The sequence below is a fragment of the Lingula anatina genome, chromosome 1 (genome assembly GCF_051362555.1).
Source record: "Lingula anatina isolate TDL-2025a chromosome 1, LinAna3.0, whole genome shotgun sequence".
NCBI classification, from domain to species: domain Eukaryota; kingdom Metazoa; phylum Brachiopoda; class Lingulata; order Lingulida; family Lingulidae; genus Lingula; species Lingula anatina.
This window is the reverse complement of record NC_141767.1, coordinates 62,887,400-62,900,382: the sequence shown is the minus strand read 5'-3', so window position 1 is coordinate 62,900,382 and position 12,983 is coordinate 62,887,400. Positions and strand designations below refer to the sequence as shown.

At 38.8% G+C, this 12,983-nt stretch overlaps 1 protein-coding gene across 16 annotated transcripts in view; it reads right to left on the bottom strand.

Annotated features, from left to right (window-relative positions):
• Positions 1–9,994, bottom strand: part of LOC106152615 (inositol 1,4,5-trisphosphate-gated calcium channel ITPR3) — a 72,866-nt gene extending 62,872 nt beyond the window's left edge. For 11 of the 16 annotated variants that reach the window (XM_086999758.1, XM_086999845.1, XM_086999826.1 and 8 more), the window contains exon 1: positions 9,537–9,993. The gene's annotated coding sequence lies outside the window, so the exon portion shown is untranslated. Of the gene's footprint in view, positions 1–102; positions 122–8,260; positions 8,280–9,536 lie in introns of those variants that run through there. The other 5 variants (XM_086999784.1, XM_086999830.1, XM_086999853.1 and 2 more) reach the window with 4 other exon arrangements.
• Between the last annotated feature and the right edge of the window lie 2,989 nt (positions 9,995–12,983).

Here is a 12,983-nt window from a genome sequence, read left to right as displayed (position 1 = left end):
CTAACCTCAACACTTCAACTAACCTTTACTAATCACATGGGACCCCGGACTTCCATTCCTAGGACTACCATTCCTGTCACACATGATCAATCTGACAATTACCCTGGCACACTCCAAGTGTAACCTTTTGACACTTGATCACACCACTGCGGGGCAGTCCGATAGTTTAAAACAACTACTTGTGCCTCTGTACAACTTCAGCGTCACGATGTGTCCATACCAGGTTCAACTTGTATACCTATACTATATACATGTGATGTGAACACAGACATATATATATATATATATATATATATATATATATATATATATATATATATATATATATATATATATATATATATATATATATCAGTGAGTAACAGCAATTGTCGAGCCTACCATCGGTGGGAGAGACTAACAAATGGCACGTCCAGAAACATACTGGCGGCTGCACATGTAACTTAAATGCGGAGGATTTCACATTTTAATTTCGTTTGTTTGATCATCAAACAAAGCTACCCACACAGTCGGCTTCGTGGGCTATTAATGTCAAATTAGTAAATAATTCGCTATAATTTTCATGGGGTTTATAATAAGAAATATTTATGTGTATGTATACAGGGCACAACAGCAAAATGTTGCAGTTTGCTCTCCACTGCCTGGCACAATGGCGGTGCCAAAGTCGGGTAATAGATCTGTTTATAGATATTGATAACATACATCACAATAATGGTGATTTAATTAGCTGCAATGGCATTTTATTGGTGCTCTGTTAGTATTACTTTCATTCATTAATAGATGGCACGATCTCCAACCTATCGTATATGATACACATACGCTGAAATATTTTGTAGTTGACTGAGTATACCCTGTTGTCGTTCTAGCCTAACTTTTCTCTCCTGTTCTCAGCAGCCACAACTAATGAAATTCTATTGAGATTCTTTTCGGACGGCCACTCCTGAACACATGAGCTACAAATCGAAGAAAAAAATACCTCATGCTAATTTGGAAGTGTCCCTTTTCAGTAGGATGATTTCATATAGTTTATGTGTGCTCGGTTCATTTGAGGTGGACAGAGAAAGGCCAAAATGAATCTTCGCTCAATTTTAACTTCCACCAACTGCCGCAGAGTTACACTGTAACTCTCATGTCATCTTGAGAAAAAAAGAGAGAGAGAGAGAGAGAGAGAGAGAGAGAGAGAGAGAGAGAGAGAGATGCAACAGAACGGAAAAAAAAGCAGGATTCATTTATATTTAATAAGGGAATGAAATAAATGAATTTGAAAAGACAGTGCTCAGGGTGATTAGTGCCAACACAGAAGAAAATGCGCAGTTGGTTTGAATTTTTGAAGTATTTGTTGCAGTTTTATAACATTACATGTTAGCCCGCATCGCTCAATGCGTGCATACTGTCGGTGCTAAAGGAGGTCACTGGAATCTGAAAAAAATCCGCCACACTCTGATAACTCTCACCGCAATGCGGGCAAGAATGGTATGGTTATCATCAGACGATGTTTTGAAAGGTAGCGAGTTTTTTTAGGTAACATGCCCGCAAAAAAAAAAAAAAAAAAAAAAAAAAACATAGGTATTGAATGGCTTTTGAAAGGCATTGCTCTTTGTGATCAAAATTATTTCCACTTGTATGATCGGTAGTTGCAATGCACTTTGTCGATGATTGACATAAAACCCACTGTAACCCCTCTGTTTCTCATAGAAAGCTATTATTTAGGGTTTAATTTTGAGCCAGCCCACCCTCCCACCCCCACTTTCCCGAAGATTGTTGTCCTTGATATTCACCATGACTAATGTGTACAACTTGGGACTATTTATAATCGCTCGTATCAATGAATCAAATTTAGTTGAAATTTCGGATGCAGGTGTGTGCTGCAGGAATTCTCTCCGGAGTGCACGCGCGGCGGGTGGAATCAACACCTCTTCCGTTTACCTAACCTGTGCCCAAGAAAATGTCCATACACTGTAAGTTATTGGTTTTCCTTGATCGAGGGATCCGTATAACCCAGGAATTCAAGTATAAGTAGTAACAGTATATTCTAGTACATGTAGCATAAGTCTGCAGTTACAAACTTGCTGCCATGGATCGAATTTTACTAGGGTCACACATGTTTACTTCTAACTACGCATAATAAAGAATATTTAGTGGCTTTCACTCGAGACAATTACACAGACTAATATAAAAACGTTTTTATCGACTTGCAAAAACATGATTTTGTTGTCTATCGTCTTCTACGAATTTACTGGTAGGACTATTATTAATTAAGTAAATGCCATACAGAGGCTGTAATGAGCACTTACATCGGGCACTACGTAAACACAGTTAGCGGGCGCAAAAATTATCGTAAAATGGATAGGATAGTACTTGGGATGTTGCTCGTATTTGGAGTCTTTTTTTTTTTTTTTTTACTTTCGACACAGGTTTTGCCTTTGGTCATCGGTCGGATGGGTCGTAATATGCCTCGTGTTGGAATGTTTTTAGTATAAAAAATAAGAGATAGCGAAAGAAGGAGCCAAGCTAATGGCGGATACGACGGGGATGAGAAGCTCTAGTGCTGCGTATGTATAATATAAGTAGGTATAAAAATTATACGGTATATAGTAAACATCAACGCACGCTTGCTAGGTCGATGAGAACAACCCAATCTGGGAATATTCTAGGGTTACTCTATAAATTTTGAAAAATAAAACAAGATAACGGACATTCGTTGAAATATTTCTTCTTTTTCCTCTAATGAACCGATGTATAAATGCGGTCTGTTCGCAGGGCAGAAAGATAGACACACCACTTTGTCCTTCCCATTTGGATCAGTTCCTCTTGCCCTCGATCTGATACCAATATTTCAGTCCTCAGTAAGCTCTAATGACGGTTTTTTGCTATCAAGTTTGAGACGTTAAATCTTCTTAATTGATAGAAAGGAGATTAAGGAGGAAGGGGAAGGAGACTAGCGCTCCAGACAGGTGATGTTTTCCTGAAAGTTTCATCTGCAAAATATTTCTTACTTGTACGTTTGTGTCACTTATCGTGTTTGGCAGGGAAACAAACTGACCGACAGGAATTGATATGCTTTCAGATGGTCAATGGATAGTCTTGGTCATTGGAAACAGTTATAAAACATCCTCTCACGGGTGTTTTAATTGTCCACTTTATGCGTTTTTTAACGGTACTCTGAGCTGTTGAACCACATCAGCTTACGGTCGATAGCCATTAGAATTTGTTGTTTTAGTTTGTTGATACATATTTCGAACAGGTGCTAATGACCAGGCAGACAGAGAATTTCAAACTCTAAATCGCATGATAACCAGCCCTAATACTCTTCAGTTGTTTCGGTACGTACAAATTACTACAGCCAGAGAGTAAATTCATGTTCGTATTCCGGTGTAGCGTGACTCGAACGATCAGTAATCGGACCGTCGTGCTCAGATTGTTCTTTAGATGTTAAAGAATAAAAAATGCTTTAAGAACAAAACAGAGTTTATTTTAGATTCAAGCCTCTTTTTATTCGACACAACTTGGAAAAAGAACACATTAAGAAAATGTGATTTCATTGGGGGGATGAAGACAATGGCGCCACGAACGCGTAGATAAGTTCTCAGTAAAGAAGTCTTATGCTATTCAAAATTAAACTCTTTAATCAATGATGCTTTACTGATTACTTTTCATACTCTATATTGTAACTTAACTCCTTTCTTTATTTCTCGAGACGGCATGATCGTGTTGGAAAGAAAAATCTCATCAATCATCTTTGCTAATCAGGCGGGTACATAGGCTTAATGATTAAGATCACCTAAACCAATACACCGTATATTCATAATTGGCTAAAGATTTATCAAAGAATGCATTGTGTTTTAAATGATTACGAGAGCTTGAGGGGTAATGGGAGTCACTTTATGTCGGGAATTTGTGACGAACCTTTTGCATATAACTCTATAGATCATAATTACATAATCATTAAAAACGTACGAATAACAACTAATCAAGAGCATTGCGAGAAAAGCTGGTCTTAATGATACACTGGGATCAGGGGCCTATTGAATATCTGTACATTTTGAAATAAATGCTGGGTAGATTATTAACTCAGCTTTAAAACATTTAATGTGCTCTAGATTGTCTGCCTGCCTCCCTCCCTCCCTCTCTCTCTCTCTCTCTCTCTCTCTCTCTATTTGAAGTAGTGTTATCTTTAAAGAAGTTGAAACACCACCTCACCGCCAAAACCAAGAACAGCTGGCAAGGCAAGACATCGGTGAAAGGTACATGAAAACCATGATACTAACACTAGCGGAGAACACGGTTTACTAGAAATGGTGGCTTCGGGAAACAACATGATCCTGTAAACAGTGAAGACATTGCGGTTCTACATGCACACTCCTCCTTGGATGAGATGGCTGTTTAGGTATGAATCTACCGTACGTATCGCACTGTCCTGGAAGTATATTGTCCCAGGATAGGAGTTAAGAGTAAGAGTTAACATTTTAAACGTTTCTCACAGAAATAAAAAGGTGCACTCCCCAAATGGAAGATAGTGATTAATGGCAGTTCACGACCAACTCAGTGCAAGACCAAAATTGAAAGAAACCCAAACACCTTTTTTCTCGCCAAAACGCCAGTAAATCCTCAGGGGAAGCAAAAGCCGTGCACGGCACTGATATCATTTGACCCTCGCTTAAATGACCGAATACTCCTTATCAGTGTAAAACACAAAACATCGTTTGGTAAAGCATATCATTGTAATGAGTCCAGTTTCGATTAAAAGTCAGCCGTGTCCATAGTAATTAATGTTTTATACTGTCTTTTGACTCCAGCTCGTCTCCTCTGGTGGGCAGTCCTTTAAGTGACATGCATTAGGACCCTGGTTCATGAAACGATCCTACAATATGGTTTCTTGGGTTGAATACCCAAAGGAATTTGATAATTGATAAGTTAAATCAAAATTATTGTTTGATCTCTTATCCATTGTCTGACTTTCGGAGTGGTTAGGGACAATATAAAGCCGACGGAGACGAACGCGCTGAATGTCTCACAGGGTGACATTTCTCTGGGGAAGCTAAGAAAACAAAACATAAATTAGATGTTATTACTTCCATGCCTGGTACATTGTTCAGGGGCCCCTGAAGGAAGCAGAAAAAGCACTCGACACTATTAGAACTAATCAGTATGATGGCGGGAACAAATGCAGCCATAGATTTCGTTGGAGAACAGAGAGGAGTCTCCATTGAATCTGCCTTCAGTTCAAAATCCGACTGTGTTGAGACATTAGGTTGACTTCGGCATTAGGCTGCCTTCATAACCCTTCATGAAATCCCTTATGACAGTTTGAGAAGCTTTCAAAGGAAAATTACATCAGTCAATTTAGTGCATGACCACCTAAGTGAAGGGGTATTCGTAAGCGTCAAACAACTCATTTCAGCGTTCAGTTGGGAGCGATATTTTTTTAAGAAACAGTACCCAGTACTGTTACCAGTCAAATTTTATCGTTTCATTCAGCAGACACACATCTCTTATTCCCCATTTCTTTTTTCAGCCTTTCGTGATAACTTCAACAAACCCCATATGTAACGCAGAAAATTCTATTTTGTCGCAAAAAGGTACCCTATAATCCATTCAAAAAGAAATCGTCCATTTTTGATGCTTGTCTGACACTCCTTTCTTCGTTATTTATATTCCCGCCAGGTGTGACGGCATGTCCATCAGTTCAACAATTCTTCAATTTATACCGAGTTCTGGGTAAATGTAGGTATGTTGTTTGCTATTACCTTACCAACAACATTACCGGAAAGATAAAACGATAATACAAGGTTCCAGTTATGGCACTTGTGCACATAATGTCATTTTTTTCTCAGTAATCAGGAAGGTGGACCATGTGTGCCAGGTTTTCGATCAAAACAACCCTAAAATTAGCCGTTGCTTACATGCACGGGGAGAGTAACTTTGTCTGCCTTAAAACAATAAACCTCTGATGGATATGTATCTATTTAAAGCATTAGCGTGTTAGTTTGCTTAATTACCCAATACCTGTTCAGGTATTCTGGGAAATGCACCTACGTAACCCAGAAATGTGAAACGCTTCAAGGACTGGTAGGAGTCGTAGTGTGCCTAGCCCAAATTGGTGCTTCGCTTTTTAAATGAAGATATTACGCCTACATTAATGAACTACCTGCAGTACCGGTCCCAGTAAACGTCATCTAAACCTCTAAGGAGGCGCTCGATCTAGTTTTTTCTAGCTTTCTCATTGCAGATTGAACGAAATATTTCCATATTAACGAAGACAAACTGGCTTCACGAAGACTGGAAGCTACAGAAAACATAATGCTATTTCAACAATTTTTCAAACACCTCACATCAACATGCACAGAGATTTACACTTGGTACTCTATTGAAAACACAAAACCTCAGGTTCTTTAAGTAATTTGAGCACGTTCAGTTTCTGACCTTAATGCAATTAATGTTAAGAAGAACATATCATTAGTACTTTCTTCGCAGTTTTTTAAACCCAAGGCCCTTTTCGGTTGTTAATCGCCTGTCATATCGTATGTAAACAGCTTCCAGTGGTAGTAGCCATGCAACACGACCATTTCTATTATTATGGGCCATTCGTAGCCGGGATTTAATGTGCAACATTTTAATGAAATCCTTGCCAACATTTTCAACTATGCCCTTATTGATATAAATCACGCCTTGTAATTCACATACAGTCGTCCAATTTTGTTGGCTTTAATTAAGCAAGGGCTGAGCGACCAAGGGCTGAATCATCGACGTGCTATATCGTTGATAGGAGTTCATACATTGGTTTGGGGACGGGTAGAATATTTCGAGGGGAACGGACAAGAGTTAGTCCTTGTCCTTTTATAAAAACTGACAGTTTAGCTTTCAGGAAATTTGTTTGTTTTGCTTCGACCTGAAATTGCAGTAAAGCAAGTGAGAAAGAGAGTAAATGAGTAAATGAGTAACAAAGACCACGCACGGATCCAGTGACTGATAAGCCGCCACTATGAGGATCGGTGATAGCTGCGCCAACTGCCAATTAAACCCTTCAACCCGCTCTACGCCGTAAAATAATTGGTTCCACGGGAATTCTGTTGGAAGAACAAGGAAGAAACGAAACCAAAAATCCAGACCATAAGTACTGTTGAGTGATAATATTACTTGGCTATATTTCTCCTTGCGGATTTTTGCATGTCCTGTCTTACCGGTTGAGTAATATAATAAAGCACCTGGTGATACTGAGTGACACCATGCATAATGCATGTAAAAACTGATTATCCTTATCAGAACATGTCGTCTCAAAGTTAAAACTATGTGAAGAACAATATCCAGTATGGGAAACAAAGTCATATAATGATGTAAACAGTGCTTTGTAGAAACAGCCAGCTATAAAGAAACCCTTTCCATTTTGCCGGTTTCCCCCTCTATTTCTCAAAACTTACATAAAACATGACGGGCCACTGGTGCAATTGGCCGTTTTTTATCTTTATTATAACACGGGTTCGTGTGTTGGACATTAAGTTACTAAAGAAATCACAAATCATTGCGAGTATACAAACAGAAAAGAAAGTAAACCCACGTAACAGAAAAAAAAACAACCTCAGCCAGATATAAATTTTCTTGTAAATTTTTCTTTAGTGGAGAGGGCGCTTTGAACATGGCATTATAATTTGGTCGCACGTCTAAAAAGTAACAGTGATCACAGAACGTTGACATGGAAAACTCAGAAAATAAAGTGAATTAAATCTAATAAGACGTAAAAGACGAGCAAATGTCATCTATACTAGTAGCATGGGTTCAACGCAATCTGTATTGTATCTAAAGGTCTCTCCTGTACTCCTGTGAGTATACTAACATTCGGATTAGGAGGACAGCACATTCTCCGCGATAACATTGCGATAAAAGCTAAAGAGGAGTTCAATAACGTAATCAATCATTAAGTGAAATATAAGGTCACTTCATCAAGCTCCGTGTCCTCGGAGACAGATATCAAATCGTTCTGTCAAAAGACATGAAGTCTTCTATATTTACATATTAGTGATGAAAGCGTGCGCGATGGAAACTCCAGTTTTGTCCCGATTCAGGTTGCTTTCTTGAGAATGTCGCATAGAGTCATTCAAGACAATCAAGGTGCCAGTAGGCTAACAAGTGTTCATAAAAAAGGACAAAACCTATATAACCGCGCGTGCCTAGCAGTTTTAGCTCGCTCTTGATTAATACCTAACAACTGTTATTGTTGTACGGCACACATACATGTAACGAATAACGTTACGTCTGTTCTTACCTACTCTCTGGGTTTCCCTCACCATCGTTATTCAGAATGTTTTCCTGCTAAAAATAACCATGTTTAAGAACACAACCGTTGTGTCTAACGGCCGTCTGATGACGACTAATGGAGGTTTTAAGTCGCTCGCCTGTTTAATATGGTCCCGGGTGTGAATGCAGCTTTATACCTGCCATGTCCAAAATTTAGCAAACATCAGCGACCGATAGCTGATAGGACCCTTCATTTTCTCTCTAGCATTCTGCTATGCTAATACTTTCCAATGGAATTTATTGGTGTACTAGGTGGGCCGTACTACAAGCCTCCTTTCCATTCCTAAAAATTCTATTCAAACAAATCGGCAAAAAGAAAAAGAAAAAGAAAAAAATTAATACCGGTTCCTTACGTGAAAAACGTAAATATTCACAACGTATTTACAACAGTACACACCTCAACATCTTCGGTTCGTTTTTGAAGGTGTTTTCAGGAAATATGCCATGAACATGAACACCTCTCGCTAACCGCTTGCATTACCTCACACGTATCCACACTAGATGAACAAGAAGCGTGCAGCCAACAATAAAAGATCAGCGTATTGGGTAACAGAATGTTTCACATCAATCGCCGATGCTTCTCTGACAACGGCATCACACTCATCGTGTGACAATGTGAACGAGTGTCTCGACTATTCTCATAGCTTAGAAGTCACTCTCATGGGTACACAGGTCATTAAGCCTCGGTTCATATGTATGAGTTAGCTAACTGCAAGCGCAGCAAGGTCCCGGGCCCATGTTACGAAACCTAGAGTTCAAGACCTTCTTTCGGGATGGTTTTAGTTTGGCCAGGGCGTATTAGTATCGACGATGAGCGGCAAGTCTATTACATGCTCGGGTCGCTACGATGTCGCCCGATTAGAAACCACACACACCAAAAACACTCTAAAAAAATTGACAAATAAACAGACGTTCCTCGATTATCATTACACTAATTTCTAGACAAAATGTAACCGCTTCCCTGATAAGGCGCGAAAGAATATATTGACTTAATCTAAAAAACAATCTATTAGTGTTTAATATAATAAACTTCAATTTCCCGATTCTCCTGTGATCACTCGGGGATATTAGGCACAATAATCAAGCGCATATTAAACGCCAGATAAAAACAGCGCAATCATTTTAATGCCTAGTTGGATGTATTCTAGAGTTCACAATGAAAAATGTACTGCTTTCAATGTTTTCATTAACACAATCCACTCACAGCTTAAACACATGTGCAAAAACATTAAAATCCCACTTACCAAGTCGTGTCTCGAACAACCGAAGAGATGTCTCGTCCACGGTGTAAATTCCAAACAAACTTCAAGTCTGCAGTGTTCTTGTCTTTCTTTGCTGGAGGTAGTAGTTGTTAAAACAGGTGTTTATGGCTGTGGACCGCAAAATGATTCTGACACGAGTTAATTTACTCCTTTCAGTGGATTACAACTTTTCTGAATACCTCTTTCAAACAGTTCCCCGTTCCCGACTAGTCTGACTCGGTATTTTCATGCTGTAAATCGTATCCTAATAACTGCTATTCTCTCCACTGTTCTTGGTTCGTTTACACGGTACAAACGATAAAGAACACTGAAGTGCCTTAATATCTACTTTAACACTAAGCTTCCGCCTCTAACGTTCTTCAAGCACTGCCGTGCTTTAATTTCTTCTGATGCTATGCACTTACCTAGCTGTGCGGGCGGCGGTACGGCCGCTTAGAACACCTTAATAATAATGATTTCTTCTCGTCCGTGCTTATTTCCGTTCATTAAACAGGCTATTAAAAGGTGCAACTCTCCTATGACCAGTCCCATGAACGATATGCTCTGAGGACGACGCATTAACTTAATGATAATGACAAGAATGTTAGATATAGCAATGATACGCTTGGTTGAACTTGTCACACGTGAGAAACGCGGGTGATTTTATTATAGGCAATTCCAATGCATCACATCGCCCATTTAGCGTGTACTCGGTGCGCTATTGCGTGGGCCACCTGTTTTCTCCAGGGAAGGAGGCCCCGAGCGCTATCAACGTGGAGATCTTGAAATCTTTTCCTCGGATGAATCCGTTATCACGAACTAGAGGTGAATTTTAATGCATGTCTTTACCATTGTCAGACTCGCCCCTATATGATTTTAAGTTTAGTTTTATGATTTAGAATGCTGACTCTTACATAACAGAAAACGTTCCTGCAATTTCTTGTTTTAATTTTCAATTCATGCCTGTGGTTTCAGGATAAAGGCTCTAAAACTTTAATCTAAACTTAACCAGCGTAAATAAATACCAGAATTATATATTCAGTTTTCAGAGAGTATTTTAAAAGCGTGACGCCGAAATACGAGACAGATGCACTGTGTATATGTATTTTTACTGGTACAGCGTTAATTCGCTTGACCTAGGAAAGGAGAGCACAGTTTCTTTAGATTATGCCTAATATAGACAATTTATTATCGTACCGATGTGTTCCTGTCACGCTACGGGCGTAATATATTTCAGATAAAAGCCAGCCAGTTTTAACACCGGTATAAATGGACAGAGTATATCACCAATGTAACAAAAAAAAATGACCGAATAACTGAGATGAAATAGAAAAATATTGCGCTATAGCATAACATTTTATATCTCCTAAAGAGTGGAACAAATTGAATAGGTAGTGAAAATGACAGCAGAGGCGTCATTATGGCACCATGCATCACACGAAGAGTTACTACAGGCTATTATTCATACATATACAACGTATATAGATCAGCCCATGCTCTCTGCTATCTTTACCCACTAGTTGTCTCTGTCTTTAGTTCTCAATAACCACCAAACGTGGATCGGGTTGGAGCGCATGAGACGGGATGAGGGGTGTGCAGCAAAGGCGAGTTGTCCGGAAGTCAACCACCTCTAGGGCAGTAACTGGCAAAATAAATTGTGAGCATATATCTCTGTGTTTATGTTTTGCCCTATAATTAGAACAGCGATTGGAAGGAAAGGGCAATAATTTACTAATGATCAACTTCTTCTGAGAGTTCCTTACATGTATGGTGGCTTCGGGGGCGGGGAGAGAAATGACCTGTAGGCAAGAAAACCACACCTTTGTGAGGACAATTTCAATTGCTGAAATTTCACTCTCAGTTTATTTTGTTATGCCGTCATTATTGGAGCATTTTTAAATGAAATTACATCCTATAGAACTCTTGTCCTAATGTTGGCACGAGATGTTGAAAGATAGACTATTTTGACAATCATCGGTTGTTGGTTGTCTTGGAAATTGCAGGTTCAGGAGAAAACAGTGAGAACAGCAACGATCTTGTTCCCTCTATTTGATTAAGCATAACTTTTTTCTTTTCTGTTTGAGCTTTTTCTACTTGGGTGCTTGGAAGGAAACAGCAATCCCTTAGGATAAATAAACATAGCAGAGGAAATAAATATTCAATATTTTGGGGCCTCGGTGTACTTGAAAAACTCAATGTAAAATGGTTTATAATTAATTCAAAGTAATATATTTCATCCATTAAGATAGCTGTTTTATAAATTCTGTCACACAAGTGAACACAGAACATATGCAGGCAAATCACCAGTGGGTGTTTGCTTCAGAACACGCAATCATCAGTACGTATCGGCCTTGTATTTCTTACGTACACAGAGAGACTTGCACTGAAAGCTCGTTATTCCATTGATTAGTACTCGGGTTATGAAGATACTAACTGCGTTATATTTAACCAAACTTATGCAAGGGTGTTGAAATCAATGGCTGATCAAATCTCAATGGGAATAGACACCTGTAAATTATTTCGCACCTGTCCAAAATATCCAGATCTACCCGGTAGGACCCGGTAAATGAAAAACGTACGTAACAAGACCAACCACTGCTGTTGTTGCACTACATTTGGTTCCACCCTGCAACTTTCGAAAACAAATACATGTCCATGGAGCAGAGTAAAATGCCCGACGGGATCTGGTTCTAGTTGAGGATCAGGGGGATTTTTATAACATTACCATAGACACAAATGTGGGTGTTTCTGTGTGTATATCATCATTCGAAGGGATTTCACCCTTTAAGCGTATGCTAATTTCTGCTGATTTCAGGGAGGGAGCTGATTTGCGAAAGGTGTTTAATACCTAGACTTTGACACACAGGGTGTAATCAATCGGCCCGAATTCAAACAGGGGGATCAGAAAAATCATGTAATAATCTAAAACGGAGACCTGGACTCTGCATGATTCCCTGTGTTATGCATCCGTACCACATGTACCTCACTGGAAACAATGCCTGCATTGGCTTAATTGGTTGTTCCGATTCAACAACAAAATATTTCCGATCTACAAGCGCTGTTTCAAGCATTTTTGATAAGCGAACATGATAAACGTGTATAAATATCCGTTTTTATAAATCAAGTTAATGGTCCAAATTGGGGTTTCTCTACCTGAATAGTTAGTTTTTTCCCCACATACGACGACTGATGCAATAATACAAAGCAATCCTAATATCTCTACATAGGATAAACTGACAACATTAAATATAAATATATGAATATGCATCATGGTTTCAAACGATATTACATATTCATACATATTCAGTAAGTAACATCGATAATGAAAATAGACAGACACTGGTCTCAGCAGTCGGTCAACATCTCTTTTTCTATGGAAATCTTCATCATCATAAACAGTAGTATTATTATTGTTTTTCTTCTTCTTCTTCTTCTTCTTCTTTATTATTA